Here is a 20,229-nt window from a genome sequence, read left to right as displayed (position 1 = left end):
TTTGCATATTAATCGTAAATTAGACGACAATATTATCCTTCTCTTCATCGACATTTCATTCAAGTAACGCTGGCGGCGAAAGCGTGACTCTTCCTGGTGTACCTCTTTGCGCTCTCTCTCTCTCTTTCCCTCTCTTGTAGGCGTCGTTTACGTCGTGGGATGACAGCTCGATACGCTTTTCCTTCCTGAAAACGATGGTTGTAGTATCGAACCGAATCTCCAGCGTGTCCTCCTCGCGTCTTTCTCGTTGTCTTCTTCCCGCACCGCTGCCGATAAATATTTGCCAACGGAATTGATACCCTTGTATACGACGAGCTATTCCAGCGCGCTACAGTAGCGATATTATAGTCGGGGAGGCCTTTATTACCTCGATACCTGTCACAGAAGTGTGACAAAGAGGGAATTGGAGAGACGAGCTCGGAATGGAATCTTCAGATGAAAGGGGATTCGTCCTCGTTTTGATACACGCATTCCCTGTCGACATAATGCGACTTTGTAGTTGACTATGTAAGATACTTCTGATATATATCTATATGTCTGACATCTTCTTTTTCAAAATATTGGCCTTTGTCAGTTTTGGAATACAAAAAGTTAAACATCGAATTAGCCTCCTCTTAAAAAAAAAAGAAATAGAAAAAAAATATCAATTTTGCCGTCATTAAACAATGCATTGTTTATATGAAAAAAAGTTAGATATTATATATGTAATAAAAAAAAACAATTTACATACATAATCCTAGTATAAAATATAATTTATTATTTATGAGTAGCGTTAAATACATTATTTTCTTATATTCATCATGCCTCCTATTACTTTTTATTGTATTATCATCAACACGTAGCGATTAACACGAATAGCAATTTTTCTTAGCTTAAATGGCCCATAAAATGAATAATTCTAAAAAGGACTCCCCTACATTTACCGTTCTCTGGGTCTCTGGGTCAATCACCGAGCGTAAAATTTATTATTTACTTCGGTAAAAGATAGCCAAGCACGCTCTTCCCGACATAAACAGGTTAAATAACGCGTCTGGTGCGTTGCAGCTCAAGCGCAATTAAATTATTTATCAGCGTATCTGAATAGAGACTGGCGAAAGATTTAGCCTGCTAAAATTTATGAAACTCTCCTATAATAGGTAGTTCTAAAGTGTTGCAACGCGCATTCGCGCACGCGTTAAATGTTAAGAGAGTACGAAGCAGATCCGATGTTGCCGGATAATGTATAAAATATTTTCTTTGATATTAAATATCAACATCGTTTATCCTAAAACATTAAAAATTTATATGAAAAATTCGGACATATATGTACAATCATGTATAAATATTTTTTTTTAAATGAAGTCATACGTGTTACTTTCGAGAAATAAAATATTCACGTCTCAAAAATATATCTCTATCAAACATAAAAGCCATTTCCGTCAAGGCTCGGATATCCGTTATTCATGAAACTGCAAATTCCATCGAACGAAATTGTAAATTTTCTAAAATCAGATTAAAGTGTGATATCTTTATTTAAATGTTAAAGCAACGCGCGGGGATCTATCCGTTCCATAATTGTTGAAGCAGCGAGCAAGAATGTATCCGTTCCACAAATGTCACATCCAATATCCGCCGTTCGTTGCCGAAAACGGATTTCTAAGTAATCGAACAAATTATGTCAATCAACGGATCCGACTTAAACGCGAGAGATTATCATTAAGCTTGGATAGTGCGCCGAATGATCGCGCGCTCCTCGGAACGTGAGAAACCCTAGTTAATTATTTTAGAGTCGTCGTTAGTATCCAGTTTAGGGGGGCCGAGTAAACGATTCGTATAATGGCGCCGATATCCGTACGATTTATTACCGAGCGGTGCGAAGCTGTCAGACGGAATCGCCCGTTAATTTAGGTTACAGGGAAAGGAAGGGAGGGAACGCGCGGATTTCGGGGCAAGAGGGAGGAAATGCCGAGAGAACCGTGGAAACTAGCCCAATGTGGAATTCATCGGGGTTGTAACAGACTATCGAAAGAGAAAACGACCATCGAGAGCAACAGTGCGTAGAGTCCGACGATTCACCTCGCTCTTTATCGATTCATTTACTATTCCTTCTCGACTGTCCGATCATCCCTTTACGCAAGAGCAAGCCTCTGCGTAGTGAATTTATTCGATACGTGCGAGGAAAGCCGTTCGCGTGAGATTACTTAACCGAGACGAGCTTCCTTTGCGCCTGCGAAGTAAATTTGAAAAAAAAAAAAAAGATATTTGTGCAAAATCATCCAGCTGAACAAGTAATTAATAAGCAGCGATTTTGTCGTGAATATTTTAATTACGTTTTGTAAATGCAGTTATGCAACTTTGAAGTAGCATAGGGGAAGACATTATTCACTATTAGCTGATTCGATCTGGAATAGGGTCTCAACGTGTATCCTGCGTGCGTGCACGACGCGACGTAAACGAATGGTTGTAACGCGCCAAAAGCCCTCGGCGTCACGGTACATGGTGTTTTAACTCGATGCATCATTCTTCGTGCTTTATAGTAGTAGGCTCCCTTCGGGAGGGAAGCTGCGAGATGACGCGATATGCAAATTCCAGCGGGAAGATCGCGCGCGGTAAAATTCTTATTACGTTAGCAAAGGTTGATTATTGGAAAGTATCTTCAAAAAGGGGATGTATATATGTATCTTTGCGCTATCGTGCGTAAAACCCATAAAAGATAATGGATAAGTCGTAACGCTGTGTATTCGGTAATAAACGAAGTAAAATACTTTCCCCCTGCCTATTATTATCTACGGGAGATTTTATTATGTCTCTAGAGACACATATACATGTATGGAATATAGATTTGCTCTTTTTGTTCTTGCCGGGAATATTAAACGCAGTAAAATTTCGTAACTTTTCCCTTACAACTTCTTTTATATGTTTTAGATGAGAAAAAAATTCGAACTATAAATTATGTAAAATCGCGAAAATATATTTCCAACATTCTGTTCACTTACTTTTCATTCCTAATACGATTCCAGCGATACGTGTAAAACGATGGAATATCTCTCGGGCGATGTATAAATCATCGAAAATCCCTATTGTCGTGGAAACGACACGGATGTCTGCGAATCGTTACCGCTTCGGTACATCTGGTCGTTTCGCGGAGAAGCATCGTTCATTAGTGTAAAAGGCGAGTTTTCAGTAAATTAAGAAACGACTCAACAATCTCGACGCTGCTGGAACCATTAACCATCGTCGAGAGAAGAGAGAGAGCGTCCAAATGGTTCTAATTCATTTTAACACTTTCGTGGCACACGGTAAAAGTCTACTGTCGAGTAAATAAGATTATGCTTACGTTGAAAATGTCGAAAGTCTAAAAGGAGCCATCAAGAAGCGTTTTCATACAGAAAGAGCTTAAATCAAACATGAACCTCCGGCAAGTCGGTAGCTCATCTGTTGAAAAATTAATTTTCCATCAAAGTTTTGAATATTAGAGTTCCTTATTAATTTTGAAAATAATTTCTGGCGAATTAAGGTCAGACATTATTCTTACGTAACTTTTACACACTCATAAAAATTGGTTTCCTCTTTCGTTCTCTCCTCTTTTCAAGCTGCTTGGAACGAGCCAGACTGGAGTCTCCTACACGTAAACGAGGCGCGGAGGGACGGTCGTTATGCGAAAGTAATTGATTACCCGCGATGCACGATGCGTGCGAAATCGATTTCGAAGCGTGGATCGCCCGTACCATAAATTGCATCGATAGGTACCGCATCGTACGATGGATATCGAAGAAGACTTCATGCCTTCTTTCAGAAGAAAACATCGTTTATCGTACATTGTAACGGCATTTTCTGCTTCTCTGCCGAAGAAAAAAAAAGTACGATTTATATTGTCTCTAATCAATTATATTTTTGATATATGCGTTAATTTATAAAAAAAATACATTAACTATATATTGTTCTATTTGTCTGACGATTTACAAGCTTGCCGATAAGCATTACAGAATGAGATTATTATCTATGTGATTTATTAATGTAACGATCAACGGTATATCAATGTCTTCTCTTAAAAGCCTCTCTATTAATACGAGCGATTACTATGACGAAGGTGATTATCGACGAAATCTGTTTCGCTACCGTTCCTACTTGCGTCATGAACACGATACGCAAATTACAGTGTTAAGTAATGACATCAATGTAACGAGTAGCAAATGTTTGCCGATCGAGACGAAGTGTATCTCGGGCATGAATTGTCAATTCAGAATTACGCGAAAACAAGTTCATTCGACCGGTATGCACGCACCGACGTTTTGCAATAAAATTTATAACGATACAAAATCAGTCATCGAGAGGCATGTGTCGCTTCGTGGATGCACGCGATGGGAAAAAAAATTATAAACAAAGGCACAGATTAAATTTTTCGCAATGTCTGGCGCAACCAGGTGACAAATGCAAATATACTCGTTGCACAAATACTATGAAATATTATTGAAACAATGCATTTCAATCAAATTGATCCCGCGAGATAAAGCAAAGTTTGTGCTGCGCATTGTTTTCGATATGCTTTCGCGTTTTCACTATTTTTTTATATTTTAGCAGCGTTTCTCGCGCATGTAATTTGTCATAATTATCTGCCAGGATTTCGATCATTGTTCCCCCAGCGCTAATATATGGTTATAGCGAGTGGAATTAGATTGACTAATGTGTATTCAGAACTTTGAGAAATTCTGCAAATTTAGTTACAGGATAAGCACCTTGCTTACAGTCGAGTCGTTGCTCGATCGCCTATCGTGTTATAAGCAGGGGTAGAGTAAAGCAAGCTTCATTTAACATAATAGGAGTTATATGTTTCGTGCTATTTGTATACGCGAAGAAAAACAAATGGAGATTGATTTAACAGCGAGAGGGAAATGTAAGAGCGAAAAAATTCTCTCGCAGTAAAATGCAATGCAAATTATGTACGCATTTCATTAAAAAAAAAGGAGAAAAAAATATATAGTGTACTTTTTATCAGATATCGTCGGAGCTACACATTCGTAAGCTACGAGTGAGATAAAAGTCATCAAGTATATGAGGGGACTTCCCTCTTTTCGAAGCTACCAATTTAATTTAAAGGACGAACGTGTGGGTAAAGAGGACGGAAATGCGGGCTGTTGCTTCTGATTCGAAGCGTACGAGCATACAACCGCGACTGTACGCTAAGTGCTTTCAGCAATCTGTATCCCGGCGGTGGATTTCCATACAATATGGTTAGCTCGTCGTCTGCCGAAGCTATCGGTAAATAACGACGGCAACGACGGACGTTCGCTCTAATTCCGCGCGCGACGTTGCGCCGCGCATAATAAACGCACGGCACGCATCACACTTTATCGGTTCCCAGTGTGTGGGTTATGTCAGCGTATATACATCGTGGTGTTGCCAGCACGATCCGTCGATACGGCCGCTCGTCCGGCCGTGTAACAGCTACTATTGAATTGTGTCTTTCATGCGGAGTCAGAGACGCGAGCTGCCTCCAAAATAGGCACTATCGAGAATTCTCCGTCAATGCGATTCATCCAAAATAAATTTCCGAACATCCATGCAACGCTGGCAATAATCGCGAAAATAATTTACTGATTTTTTTTCATGTTTCTGATCGTTGTTTGATCCGGTACTCTTGCTCAAAAAAAAAAAAATCATGATAAAAACTATTATTACTACTATGCTGTCTACTAAATTCCTTCCTAATCGTTATAAATATAAATTAATTAAATTTAATTGTTATTAATATAAATAATTAAATAAATATATAAATATATATGAGAGAGAGAAAGAAACATATTATATATTATATTTACTTAAATAAACTTCAACTCAACGTTTTAATAAATTTTCATTTAGAATTTCAGTGGATTTTTAATACTAAAATATATTAAATCACACCACTTAGGAGTTCTTTGAATAATAAATTATTATTATTATTATAGAGCACTGATCTGTGCACACATTAGCATAATGAAAATGACGTTGAAAATGAGGACTACGTAAACTATTATATGTAACCATTGTATCTCTTTGGCGACTTCATCCATAATTGATTGATGCGCAAATTTTGTGCATAAACAATAACTGGAGGGCAATGTGTTTTTGTGCGCAACGGCGAAAAGCGTTCACCCCGAGACTACGGCATTCGTCATTCTGTATTTTACGTACCGCAATTTGAATTGTTGATTAAAACACTAGTTAAGTTATGCGAGAATTACTCAGGCACACCGGAGCTTCAACGTTCGCGGTCGAGATTTATAGACAGCAAGCTTTATATTTATACAACGAGAGGCTGTGAGATTGAATGTAGATATATATAAGTCTAGCCTCTCTGATCTATCTACCATCTCTCTTGTAGAATTATTATTTTTTATAAATGTACTCACAGATATTCACAGAGTAAGATGACAAGATAACTCTCGATCGATCGCTTACCTGAAACAAAAGAAAGATACAATTAGCATTGGATAATTTCTTTTTTCCTTCTTTTTTATGTGTACTGTTCGATCGCATTGTATTATCTTTAATGCAATTTCGATCAAGCGAATAATAAGATAAAATGCGATCGATAAAGCAAACAATCCGATAAGAATACGGTGAGATGAGAATCGACGAATACGAAACGTGACAGACTTGGAGATGAACTTATCACTCTCTTTCCGAAAGTATCTCTTTGACTTCGAAAGTCGGGATGGACTTCCTGTCGCTCGCGGCTGTCGTTCCCTTCCTGTCGAGACGGATCGATGGCGCAAGAGGAGAAACAAGTCGACACTTTGCGGGAAACGTGCCACACTTGGTCGTCGCACTTGGTCTTCCTGGTCTCTCTCTCTCCCACCTAAGCGAGGGCGGCAAACGCGCCAAATAAACACAACGCGAGAGATCGCGCGGACCGGTTTTCTCAACCGGACGCGACAGTGCATTGAATGGGCCATTCACTAACTTTGACGTTTCCACCTACGTAAGTTTCCAGACATTTTACGAGGTCGTGGACCGCGCGGGCTTTCCTCTGGTAAAGCCCTTTGTTTCGGGCAACGATGACCAGTTGTTGCGAATTTAGTCTCTAAGTGGAATCGAGATTCGCGCCGAAGAGTTTTCCGAAAGGTTTACCGCTTCGAGCTATTTATAATACGTTCGAACGAGTGAATAAATTCACCCCTCGTGGGAGGAGTTTCGTGGAAATTCGCGCAGAGTGCCTCGCACGAAGATTTCCACTGTTTATCGTTCCAATGCCCTGAGCAGAATTAGCGTACCGGAAATATCCGAGCAAACTTGGTGGAACCTGAGTGAAAATGGAGTTTCAGGCTGGATCAGTATAACATCAATTATTCTTAACGGTCTAAAGTTCACGAGTAATTTCTCCGAACGGAGATAATTTCAGACATTCACCGTTTCTTTAGGATCGAATTAGGATCAAATTCATATTGAAGAGATACTGATTCGACATTGTATTCAATTTGCAATTTTGCACAGACAGGGATTTGTTTTTGCTAGAGTTAAAAGCGTTTAGTTACGCTTTTCAAATTTTGCCGTACCAGTGAATGAAATAAACGTCGGTGGACAGAGAGCATATTTCGACGTGACAGAAAGAGCATGGTAGAAGAGAGGGCGGAGGAAGGGGGAGGGGAGGAAGCGCAGGTACCGCGGGCGTGTTGCACAGCGACTTTAAAAGTTGTAATAAATTCCGGCGGGCGGTGTGCCTGACGTGAATTGTCGTACGGTACACAGCCGGCCGAAGAAGCGGATGGTAGAAGAAAACGAGATGGAAAGAGAGGGAGAGAGTCCATGGAAGCCGCGCTCGTGTCGAGTCAGACAGCAGAAACGAAAGTGGAGCGAAGGATAGGGTGGATTCTCCGGAACAGGTTGCCGGAGATTTAGAGAGGCAGGGCGAAGAGCGGTGTCGGGGAGGGAGGAAGAGAGGGGGGAGTCCGCGAGCTGGATTCTGACGCTCGAGCGGGGGAGCCGGGGGGAGGGGGCTGCAGGCAGATTTTAGGTTGCATGCGTCAAGTGCATACTTCAAGTCGCCCTAGGGCTATACAGCGTCTATCCACTATCCAGACCTGGCTGTCTCGCTCGCTCGTTCCCTCCTTCTCTCGTTTCCGCTCGCCATCGCTTCTCGTTTCTCTCTCTTTCTCTCTCTCTCTCTCTGTTTTCTCCCTGTCTCTCTCTCCTTCTCTTTTCCCTCGCTCGAGAGTTAGGGTAGCTTAATTCTCGGATACGCGACGACGTATAGGCGTGTAACCTCCGGCGGTATCCCCTCGTCGGGCCGTAGCAATTTCGCTCGGCGAAATTAAGGAAATTTTCTGTAACGAGCCTCGAAACGGCGGAACATCTTTCACAACCAGCTGGCTGGCTGTCCGCGATTACGACGACGGGGAACGTTGCCGCCGTCGCGGCGCACATTTCCTTGTGCACGCGAGAAAACTCGCTCCCGGCGACGTTGAGTGACTCTACCTCGTAGCTTCTATCTCGTCGCGTCGTTATAACGCATAAATTGGAATAGTTAGCCGCGATGTTGACTGACGTCCGCTTGACGGAATATTCTGGCGCAACGCGAGGAATAACAATTACGCCGATCTATTAACGTCAATGCGCTGGAGAACTTTAACTTGGGCCTCGAATGCGGTTGCCTTTTTGCGCGGATCGCAAGTTTCACGATCAAACAGAATCAACATTGTTGTGATTCATGCGTCATATTATATAATACCCATGTATGTTATTTTTTCTCTTATTTGCGTTTGCTACCCTGCCGTGTATTTTTTTTTATGAGCGTCCAGCTGGAATTGCAAATGCTATTTACTGAACTGTATATCTCTTTATTGCATGACAGTTTCCGTAGATCGTAAAGTTGTCCGTCCGGAGGTTATTAGTCGCAGCCGGATATCCGATATGCCGCAACAACATTACATCGTTCATGCGACACGCGGAAAGTGCCGGTTTTCCATCAAGAGATATCAGATTTCATATTTAGGTTTATACGAAACGGGGGTTGGTTTCCGCGCGCGGTTCCTGCGATCGTTCCACCCGGTATACTTATCACTATATATATATAGTCGCCTAATTACGCCGGACGCACGGTATAAACTATCTCCAAATTGCAACCGGGACTCGGCTGTCGCGCGAAGGGAAGGAAGAGAAGGAGAGAGCGAGAAAGATAGAACGCGTGCATAAAAATTCGCGCAGAAACTTTTACGATATATATGTGCGTTATAATAATAAAAACAAAATTATTCTCTTCGTAATTCAATTTGAATTCCATTGCCATTTCTCGCATAGTCGCGCTCGATCAGAGACATCCTATATCTGCATTGATGGCAAGATAAAGGAAAGAAAGAGAAAAAGAGAGAGAGAGAGAAAGAGAAAGAGACAAGGAAGGATGTAACTATCAATTCATCTCTCTCGTAAGCCATTAATCGCCGCGACGTGCGAAAGCGGCATTTTTCTCAAGATAATGGAATTCATCGCGTTCGATTAATTACGGCCTTTCTTTCGCGTCCAGCATTGTAGAAGGAGGAGTCCATAGGAGTTCGCTAACAAATAGAGGACAACTTCATCGTCGCGGTATTAAGGACGAGTGGACGCTAATGAGCGTGGGCCGGCAGCAGATCCCTCGGAATAGTATCGGACGAGGTTGCAGCCTTGGTCGCAGCCGGTGATTAGTCGTTAACGCTTATCATTAACCTCGTGGGTTAATTTCTGCATTAATTACTCCGTGTCGCTCGTTGGAAACTATCTCGGTCGTGTGGACGAGCGCATGGACAATACACACCGCAGGTGTTCGGAGTTTGACGCGACTGAACGACTCTGCGAATCGTTGCCGGCCAACCGTGAAAATCAACCAGAGTACAGCGTAAACGAGGCGAATGCCTATCATGCCAATCAATTCTCGAAATAAATTGCTCGCGTTTCAAATAGTTCTTCAATCTTTCAAAATATGAATCAATCTAAATGCTCGAATTTCTCGATGAGAGTCACCAAGTACAATTTTACAAATAATCGAATGCGATTCTTTAACCAAAATTTTTTATGCAATGATGTCAATTTAAGAAACTTATTCCAGTGAAAAAAATAACACAAGTTAAGAGCGAGTCTTTCGTCACGAATGAAGGATTAAATTAAACCTTCAAAGGAAAAACAAATTAATTTATAGTAATAAATTACATTTAATTCGATAATATAATGAATATATGTTACGATTATTTCATAACAAGTATAAACGCGACTATTAAATACCTCAAATTGTATAATAATTTTTTTTTTAACGAACAATCCTGTTCATTAATGAATTCCCGAATTAAAATTATGTCGGAGATTTTCTAATAATTCGACGCTCTTTCCACTCATATTCTCAGAATCCTCTGATGATATCGCTAAAAATGTTTCATTTAAAGCCGCTCGTTTATGCAGATTTACATGCGCGTATATCGATGCATTACGTAACTTCTGTGAAATGCGGCGTTTCGATAATTAATAACAACAATAATTACTGTTCGCTAGACACGGATCAATGTAGTCATTAACGCTGGTTTACTAGATAGGTAATACTTGTATTCGTTGATTAGCGCAAAGAGCGTAAGAATTCCGTCGTGCATGAGATAGAATTATTAATGAGACTATCGATAAACGACGCTTAATTGCCATTGATTTTGTTCGCGAGCGCCATGTCAGAATCATCCGAGCGTACGTCAGCTGTTTGTATGTCAAGCAACGGTGATAACCGCGCTTTACGCTTTACGTCACTGCAGCGTCTTGCGACAAATTTTACGGGACTTTGAGATAATGTATACTCATTAGATTAATGTAACATAACAGCGTTCATTAACTCATTTCGCAGCGATATTCGCTCGTTAATCACCGTTAGTTGCTTTGATCTTTGGCAGGCTATCCCTCGCGAAAAAGAAAGTTTTATAGTACAATCGTATACTTAATATTACCATCATTATCATCATCATTATCGGAAACATCAAACACTTTGCGATCGAATGTGTCGAGAGCTTTCTCTATATAAAAGAATAACTAATATAAAAAAAACCATTAACGACAATTTAGCGAGTTATCGTTGATACCCTACATATTCGAAGGAGAGTCAGGTATCAGCGAAAAGATCTGAAAGATGGAGCGAAGGCAAGAAGGAGGTGTAAGAAGGCGATCGATTAGACGGTAAAAGCGGCGGCGCCTCCGTGTTGTCCTCGTGTATATATCTGGTATAAATCTCGCTAGGTGGAATATTTATGGCGTGCCCTTCCGACTGCCTAAGTAATACATTTTCTCCGCGTCCGCAGATACGACGCTCGATTAACAAACCCCCGCCCACGCGGGCGAGTTACAATATTAACGACGGCGAAATACGATTCATTTGCACCCACCCGCGCCTTCGTGAATGAAACCCTCGCGAGCGAAGCGTTCGGGATCGAACGAGTGGGATGCGGCCGGTGGGTCGGTCGATGAGCGCGCACAATGCCCGGTAGCCGACACGCTGACATTATCTTCCGACTTTTAAAATATCGCACGCCGCGCGAGGAAGATAAGCCGCGATACCGATTGTAATTTGCATCAATAGACTTAACGCCCGTGGTCGGCGCGATCGACATTGTTCGCCGTTAATCTCCGCGTGGGCGTACGCATTGTTATCGATCTCAAAGTTGCGCATTGAAGGTTTAAAATTTGCCTTGATACGCGAGAGTCACGCTTTTTTACATCGACGCGAAATTGGATAGATTCTGACCCCGAGTCCGAAAAAAGAAATCCCCCGATAACGCGACGGTATCTGAGTTTCCACGTCGTTTGACGTTTCTCTCCGGGAGATATAAAAGGGGATATCAAAAGGCGGTAGCTCAAAGGACAAAAGTCTCTCGGCTCGCCGAGGGAGGCGCGCGAATGAGAGGGGTCGTCGGGTCCGGGACGATCGAGATATCGGAGGAAGGGACCGTGAGATTCCTCTGCGGAGGACGTGGCGTCCCGGTATAAATTAAAAGTTTTTACCGCGAAGATCGTTAATCCGTCGTATCACTATCCGCGCCGTTTCGCGCAACTCCCGTGGTTTATTTCCACGATCTCTCTCTCTCTCTCTTTCTCTCTCGCGAGACTCCAAGTCACTGGAACTTAAGCTTTACATTTCCGTCGAGACGCTTACCGCCCCCTTCCTCCAACTTGGCCCCTTTTTCGTTATCGGCCGTCCCTCATAAGTCTCGCAGTTTCCCTTCACTTCGCAGCCGTGCTTGCGGGGCTTCTTAATGCACCTCGGACGGCGAGTATATTAGACGGATGTAAAAACTCTGCCGGTGACATTTACGACGAACTTCTAGGTAGTCGGAAGAAACTGGCCAGTCCATCGTGCTGACATTGATTTTTTAACGATGAGAGAAAATGTCATATGCAAGCGCATTACGTATTTTAAGCTAGCTGTGAGTTAATAAGTTGTTTCTGACTCGGGATAATTAGCGTAAGTAACACTCTGTCAACTCTGCGTCAACTTCTTGAATGACATCACATTACGTTGATAAATATTTACTGATTAAAGATACGCGTCAAAGTCTACGTCCAAGCGATTTTGGCAAATGAAGCAGAAATCGCGGAAAGAACGCGGAAAGTGCAGAGTGGATAAGACGGCGGATAGGTAATTAGCAATTCTTTGAGCGAGCAGCGGTCGAGCAAACTTCACCGAGCGTATCGTCTATTCAGCTGGGTGGAGCAGGTCGTATTTGCTTACGATACACAAGTAGGTGTAATTAATCTCCCTTTCATACTCGCTTCTATCCAGGCGAAAATAAAAGGCTAAGAGGCTCTTAAATTCACGTAGTTGGAGGTTCTCAAGATGAATAGTAGCAAGATACGTCTTCTCTATCTTTTATATTCTCTATTTTAAACATTTACAAAGTAAATCTCGTCGATATATATTACATAAAATTTTATATAAACTAGTTGTAATAAAATATTCCGCGTGCAAAGATATTTTAGAAAATGTAAAATACAGTGTCAACGCTAGTCGAGCGCGAAATGTGTCTCGAGACAGCGAAGGTTTCGTGCGAGTTCTGTCAAGAAGTCAGAAGGGGCGAGACACCTTCGGAGAAATGTATAAAAATATCGAAGAGCCGGGGATATCATATTGGAGTATACTCGAGGAAAGCAGTTGGGTGGATAGTATTGACGGATACCGTTGGTAAGTCACGAAGGATCAGCTAGGATTGATCCTTGGCCGAGACACACCGTTGCTCCTCCATCCAGATTTCTTTCCTTCGGGGTTGCGCCCGCAGCGACATTGAGATGCGGCTTGCATCGTACAATGTTGAACCCACATCATGCAAAACTTTCCGAGGGATATACTTCCCGAGGAAGTCCAAGCGTTAAAGCACGAAGGATCACGATTCTGCGTTATAATAATAATGATTTTTCAACAGTTTTTTGCGCGAGGAAAATTTTTCTCGTGTTAAAATTCTCCTCGGAATATTATTACGCTTTTAGTAACGCTATTAATCATTATAATCATTACATCTTTGAATAAATTTCATATATATTCATGATATTATATGTCGAAAACACAGGCTCCTAACGTAAACGTTCAAAGAATTACTTTCCGTTAGAACAAATTGCTTCGAATATTGTCTCTATTATTCGTCATCGCAAATGTGAGTAATAAACTTTGATAAATGCATTAACCGTTACCTCGTTTTGCAACATTCCGTAATTGTCCGACGAGGGCAATTACGTGGGATTGCGCAACGTGCTTGAAATTATTGAATGGAGGAATTTAACGAGACTTATTGTTTTGTTTATATAAATTTCTGCGCTGGCGCCACTTAAATAAACACGAGTCTATTTCGATGTAACTAGCAAATTCCGATGAGATTCACATTTCATCATTTTCACTACAATCGTTTTAAATTCAAATATTAATCGCACAATTATATAATCGCGACATGGTTACAGTACTATATTTTACTGACTTATATAAATTTTTCAGACTTAATCAATAAAATAATGTAAGTCTACACCTGTATATTCGCAAAGCCTTGTCTGGCGTTTCATCGAAATAGCATTCTCATCTGGGAGCTTATTATTTTACAGCGAGCCACGGGAGACTTTACTCGAAACTCGATCGTTAATCCGCCGTGTAGAAGCAGCTACGTGGATGAATTTATAAATATAGGCGTTTACACTTTCATTCCGCACACGACACGCGAGGTATCACGGCCTTTGATCGTAACTCGCTACACTTAATCGGATGATCTCTCTCAAGCCTGCGCGCTTGCATTACAAGTTGCACGCAAGCAAACTGCCAGAGGTCTTTGCCTTTGAAACGTGATAAGATTAAGCTGCCGGTCTATTCATCGGCTGCCGCAAAAATGTCATCTCCTCTACGGAAAGAGAGATTAGCGTGCGTTGGCTAATTATAATCCCAGAAATAATCGTTACTTCAATACGTTCTTTATGTTCCTTTACCTTCTACCTATCTAATTCGCTTTTAGAAAATTGACGTTTGCACGAGAGAAGAGACGCAGCCTGATCTCACCGATTCGAGAAATCGATTTTAAAAATATCGCGCTTCTAGTCGCGTTATGTTTGATTTATCTTTCCACGTGAGAGACTACAATGTTGCCACCGATTCCAGCAATAAAAATCAATAATTTCCTTTAACCTCTTACGGGGCTCTCTGCCGGTACGTTGGAGGATTTATCGAATAAGCTTTATGTGGAAATGAAACTCAAGATATCCGACCTTAATACCCCCGATGGAAACCGCACGTATCGGTCGTTGAAAAGAACTCGATAACGATTGAATAAAAACCCCGATCGTATCAATGTCGCGAGACCTCTGTTAGCGTTGATCATAAAATTCGAATGGGATGTAAGATGCCATAAATAGCAACGGTGGTTCTGCGGTTTTATACTCGTAAATAAAGCGACAAAGTAAACAAAAGTAATTTTTGGTCGGCGAGACGCTGGGTTTACGAGACAGCAGATCCAAACTAAGCGGAATAACAAATTTATCGTCGCGCGATACACAGTTAAGCTGTTAACCCGATGCGCGCGGCAGGTTAAGGGAAACTATTATCAAATAAGATCAGAGGGATAATGTACAGAAATAATGTTAATTAAATCCGCCGAAATCTCCGAGGCATACAACTCCGAGGCACGACCCGCGCGTCTTAACTTTCGTTAATATCTTGCTGCTCTAAACTTCCAGGACCGCGTTCACCTGCACCGGAGCATCTTCCCCGAGCGAAATTCCACCATTAAATAGAATAGCTGAAGGTAACTAACGTAGGTAACGTTACGTAGCGCATCGGTAAGGTATTTAAATGGTTAATGAAACCGAATAAAGGAGTCGCATTTTAATGAAAATTGGTCAAATGACACTCTCTTTGCCTTTACATCTTAAAAAGTTATGAATAATTCACAAGCCAGGGCCTTGGTTCCTTTGCATTTTAACCGCCTCGCCTTTTGTGCGCGCTTACTGAGAAGTTCGAGATTATTACTTTTTGCATAGTGCCGTTCTCAAATATCGATATTTTACATTCTGATCTATTTCATTTTGGCCAACTTTTAGAAATTTTTTGACCAACATTTAGACATAATAGAGCAGAGATTCGAATATTTTCTGCTTTATTCGAAGGACACTGTATATTTTAGGCGCAAGTCAAAGTGCAAAAGAGTAACGTCCTGCTGAAACACGTTTCGGTTTTTGCGAGGACTTTGAACCTTCCTGTTGTTAAAAACGAGTCCTAGTTAAAAGAGAACAATGAGAAAGCTGAAAGGGAGGGGAGGGAGAAACGGAGAGGCAGCATGGCGTCCGGAATAGGATGTAGGAGGTCAGAGGTTCTGGACTGAATTACGCGGCACTTAAATACCACTAGCCCAAGTACATGAGATCTGCATTCCATGATGATGCTGCATCGTGCGCAAGCATTGGCCGCAAAAGAATCTCGATATTCCTATCGGACACCTCTATGCAACTAAAAAAAACGATCAGATATTTTATATAATTAAAATAGCAATTAAAAAATATTTCTAAATATAATTAAATTCTTTCTCTTGGTGTCAAAAACATATTATTTTTGTTATACGTATATATGTGTATGTTTTAGATATTAAAAAAATTAATTTACATTTCGCGGTGCTAGATTAATTATTACGTAATGGTATTATATTTTAAATTAATTAGTTTTATCAAAGCAACAATTTGGTTATTTTTACATTCGACGATGCCGCGGGTGGTTTTGAAGAATTTCCGTAAAATTTACGAGAAACGCGTTAATTTAATGTGGAATATTATATAAAGCAAACACAATCCCCATTACATTACGTAAGCATATGATTAAATTCTCCGTTTGTTAATATGTAACTAAATTGAATAACGCCAGCAAAATTCAATATGTCTTTTAAATTGAATTCATTATAATGAGCACTTTGCGTTACAGCAATTTAATTGCGTGTTACGAATCGATGGCAAATGTAGACAGAATTTGTAGATGAATGTTTATTGCACAAAATTGAGTTGTAAAGCGTAATTGCATTCAAAAGTGCAGCCATCCAGTCACGAAAATCGAGATAGCGGTACGTCCCCATCATAGCAGCCATTTATTTAGCGGGATTTACATAAACTGACGGTGGTTCGTAACTGAAAGGTTTTAATTAACATGATGACGCCTTTAATTTCTCTGCACGCGCTCTGCTTTGGGTCGAATGATTGCGTAACTCACCTGCATTATTCACGAGAGTGCGGGGCAACGTCATTGATAAATTCTTCTTAAAACGCTTCAATTTCGTGCGCATACACGGCTAAATATATTCGATTAATTTTGCAAAAATGTCACCGTCATATTATCATCTGTATCGTGGATATTATTGGACTGTGATTGACCAAAGGTCTAAATTGCAAGGAAATATTTAGCATAAAGAATGCAAAAAGCGTAACAACTTCCCGGTAGGAGAATTGTCGGTTACTACGCGAAACGAGAAATTGTGCAGTGCTATTGACAGAATAGTTACGAATATACCGGATAACAGATGGGAACGAGTCGATTGTTTCGCGCAGAACTAGCATGAAAGTTTCCCGTTGTTCGTAACATCACGCGCGGCTAATACAAGAGAGTTGCCTTCGGATCGGATCCGAAACACAATGAAATAACGTTTGGGGAACATTCGCGGATACGTGGGATATTTATCTGCGTGTGTCACTTTGAACGAATGCGAGGTATAAGTATAAAGTGCGTGCAAGAAAGCACAATCGCAGCCACGTGACGTTTTATCTGTAACGTGTAACCTGCGAATGATAAAGGCGCTACTTTTACTGGAACCTCACGGTCCCCGTTTTTAACAATGTCCTTTTCGCGACGGCCAGGAGAGCTATAGCTGCTATATCACGATGTCGAGGTTGCGATGAAAAACAGGTCATTCCGTTATATCCTCTCGCGAGGAGCGAAAGAAGTTGGTCGAATAAAACGGCCAGCCATTTCGCCGCCGTCGTCGATAGCCTCTCGCGGCTCTGCTATTTTTCTCCCCCTCTTTCTTGGGGAAACTTGCGGGTTTCTCGCGACGAGATTATATTCTAAAGCACAGCCACATCCACGTGAGAGCGCATCTTCGGATCGCGTACATTCCGCGCTCGCCACGGGGGACTTATCCGACCGGCGTTTCTTCTACTCGCGCCAAAGTACTTCTGTTAATACGCGAATCTCCGTGAGAGATATTTATGAAGATTACTTCGTGCGTGGGGAAGCCCGGATGAGAAAATGTACAAAATACACGGAAAAAGCAACAATATAATCCTCCCAAAAACATCCAAGTAAAAAAAAATGTAATTACATGTATATACATCGCAAAATTGCATGCAACTTTTAGTATAAATACTGTTCGTCAATAATGCATCACGTTTTATTCTGTTGATATAAAACGTCAAAGAGTGTCACAATCGACATGAATCAAATTACTCTCGTATATTTTATTAAAAAATCATAATAACCGATAATTGGTGTCATTTGAATGATAGCGTGAAAGAGCAAAATCATATTTTAGCGTTGTGTTGCTAGTGTTGAAGAAGGGAATATTGACGGAAAAAGCGAGCAGTTTGATCGAGTCAACCGTGTCTGTTGTGCGACTCGCACACCCGCTTTTCGATCGATGACGTGGAGTTTAAATGGAGTGCATCTCATGGCAATTAAAACGTGTCAACTGCCGGGACTCATTACGCGCTCGGCTTCCTAAAAGATCTAATACGCATCAGGTTACTCTTTCCCGTTACGAAGCAATCTGCCGCCTAACTGTTACGGCGTCCTCTCGCTAATTACCAAAGTCTCTCAGCGAACTGGATCGCAAATTACAATTTTGCTTTGACATTCGTGCCGTGACAGCGTGACGGTACTTAGCATCTCTGATCCGGCGTTACATACGGCAGACGAATATCCCTCGAGGATTCATTACATGGCTGGCTTGCCAGGACAAACAAGGCATTATACACGATAATGACGGCAGTCCGATCTCTTTAGCCCGGGAATAGCCAATCCTGCCGCTTCTCGCCCTCGCAACCGCCAACCGACCCTTTCGCTCGCTTTGGACGGACGTTGTCCCGAGGGGCGAAGGACACTGTTATATTCAGTTAGAGCGCGAGGGAGAAAAATCTAGAATGAGCCTAAGAATCTTTCGCTGGACCGGTCCATCATCGCCTCGCCGATGTTAAGCGACAATGCGATTACCCTGCGATGATATCTGCTTGAGGGTGTGACACGATATCCGAAATCTGACAATTTTAATGCGCGAAACGGACTAATCTTTTATGACATTGGTTTGACATATAAAATCCTGATATCGATTTGTAATCGGAAATTTGAGGAGCTAAATTTAATTAAGCAAAAATATAGATTCACTGCCCCAGAATTTATCCACAAATTGAGAAGCTATTTTTAATAAATTGACAGTTTCTTCGCCTAAAAAAATTGTTCAGCAGTTAATGAAAGAGAAAAAAAAATTAAAAATATCAATTCTTTTCCAGAGATGTGTATCAAGGGAAACTTGTCAAATCTCGAGAACAACGAAAACGAGTGTTTTTCATGTGGTGCGTGCGAAATGAAGGTACATGCGTAGAAAGTAGATGAGTTTTTCCGAAAGCACAATATTTCTCTCGTTGCTAACTTTGTCACGTGCGCAGAACGAGCGTACGGTACGGAAAAATGACGAGTCCGGGATTGTGGTTGAAATAAGAAAATAAGGCGGCTCGCGAGGTCAGATAGTCAAACTTTACTGTTTCGCTTATAAAACGTAGCGTATATTTCGCGGTGGACTTTCACATAGGTATATGTATTTTCTCTTTTAGACTGCAAAATTATAAAACCGTCATATACGTTACCTATTCCGTTACGAAATGTCTATTTCCATTCGTATAACTTTCTACTATAGTAATATAGTACGACTTGATTAAGGTAAGAGCGAAGGAGTTAATTCACATATAACGGTATTATATTTTGCTGCGAATGTAATTTCAATTACATTTTTCATCCGTCTTTTTATAACATAGAAAATAACTCATCATGAAAATTGAAATACGTAGAATGTTTAATATTTTTAATATTTTTGTCTGTGATTATTTTCTAAATTATATTCCTCTATATTAGATACAATCTTATAACACATAGTGGCTGATAGTTAAAGCGTGATAAATAACGCATTCAACGTTTCTTGACGATTATCCAGGACTATAAATTTCTTATATATACTAAAATGATGTATCCTTATTCCTTCGATCATTATTTTACATACATGAAAAGAACAGCTGATTTCATTTGACAAATATACATCCTCTTTCTGTCGAACAAATCGTTGGAGACTAAGACTATTAAATTCGCTTTTAAAATGCATTTCTGAAACGACGAAGAGGAGAACTTTGCTCCGCGGGTTCGACTATCGTGCAAATCGTCTGGCAGAGAAAAGATCCAGGTGAACGTCGGTGGGATGCTGAGAGAGAAGGACCCGGGCTAGAGAGAATAGTCGGATAAAAATAACATAGGGCGACGAAGATAAAAGAGAGAGGAAGAAAGAGAAGTGCTGAAACACGCGTGGCAGGAAGAGCGCGAGGCGTAAATTCATTCATGGCGAAGAATCTGGCGTCTCGGAGCCTGCCAGACACGAGTCTACGACGTCCGCCCACGTTTTCTCTCTCTCTCCCTCTCTCTATCTCGAACCATTCACGACGCACATGAATGAAAACGCGTCTGCGTACGCGAGAGCTTTACGCGCTTATGTACTCGATGCCAAG

General features: G+C 41.1%; 1 protein-coding gene and 1 long non-coding RNA gene across 9 annotated transcripts in view; both read right to left on the bottom strand.

Moving 5' to 3' along the window:
• The window catches only part of Kug (FAT atypical cadherin kugelei), a 302,654-nt gene that overhangs the window by 129,649 nt on the left and 152,776 nt on the right, over positions 1 to 20,229 (bottom strand). The window lies entirely within an intron of this gene.
• LOC145977647 (uncharacterized) lies at positions 12,860 to 14,531 on the bottom strand. The gene is made up of 4 exons (XR_014440598.1): positions 14,422 to 14,531; positions 13,974 to 14,336; positions 13,645 to 13,847; positions 12,860 to 13,348 (listed from the first exon to the last, which is right to left on the bottom strand). It is a non-coding gene; the product is annotated as an uncharacterized LOC145977647 (long non-coding RNA).

This window comes from Camponotus vicinus, unplaced genomic scaffold (assembly GCF_025532165.1).
Source record: "Camponotus vicinus isolate PSW18456_S1 unplaced genomic scaffold, iyCamVici1.0 SCAF_1, whole genome shotgun sequence".
In the NCBI taxonomy this organism is placed as follows: domain Eukaryota; kingdom Metazoa; phylum Arthropoda; class Insecta; order Hymenoptera; family Formicidae; genus Camponotus; species Camponotus vicinus.
This window is presented reverse-complemented; position numbering and strand designations above follow the sequence as displayed.